Below are 929 nucleotides of genomic sequence, written 5' to 3' on the forward strand. Positions count from 1 at the left end.
AAGTTCAACGGCGTGATCTAAATTTTAGAAAATGATTTCGTTATCAATTTCAAAAGGTATAACTAAATAGTGGCGATTTGATTGTTGGCTGAATTAAATTTCATTGGAATAAACTCGTTTCTTCAATATATATTCTAATATCAATTGAAGTAAAAATACATATTTTGCCTCTTAAGCCTTAAAATATTTCTGTCAGTAGTCCTTAATAAAATGTTTCGCTTAGACTTTAAATTGACAATTTATGGTAAAGAACGAACTCTAGTCCCAAGTAACTAATTTAATCACGAAGAGAAAGAGCTAAGGCATAAACTTACATGGTAGCATAAATAATCAAACAGTTCGTGATAATGAACTGTAGTAAGAAGCGACCCAGCTCAATAGTAACCAAACTCTAAAAAACGAAATTTGATACCAATAGTTACGTCAAAACAATTGCATTTTTATGCTAATTTTAAATACATAAGTTTTATCAAGTTTAGTCTTACCCATCAAAAGTGAAGAGCCTGGGAAAAATTGCCTTATTTTAGAAAATTAGGGGAAACACCCCCTAAAAGTCATAAAATCTTAACGAAAATCACACCATCAGATTCAGTGTATCAGAGAACCCTGCTGTGGAAGTTTCAAGCTCCTATCTACAAAAATGTGGCATCCTGTATTTTTTTTTCCGGAAGACAGATCACGGATGCGTTTTATTGTTTTGTGTGTGTTTGTGTTTTTTTTCCATGGGTAATCTCATTGACCCAGTAGCCCTATATTGTCGCAAGAGGGCTCATTCTAACCGAAATAAGTTCTACTGCCCTTTTTAAGTGACCATAAAACTGGAGAGCATCAAAGCCCCCTCCCGCGTATATTTTCCCCCAAAGTCACCAGACAAAATTTTTGAGATAACCATTCTGTTCAAATAAGTCAAAGACATATTTATGTCTTTG

Source organism: Artemia franciscana, chromosome 4 (genome assembly GCF_032884065.1).
Source record: "Artemia franciscana chromosome 4, ASM3288406v1, whole genome shotgun sequence".
In the NCBI taxonomy this organism is placed as follows: Eukaryota; Metazoa; Arthropoda; class Branchiopoda; order Anostraca; family Artemiidae; genus Artemia; species Artemia franciscana.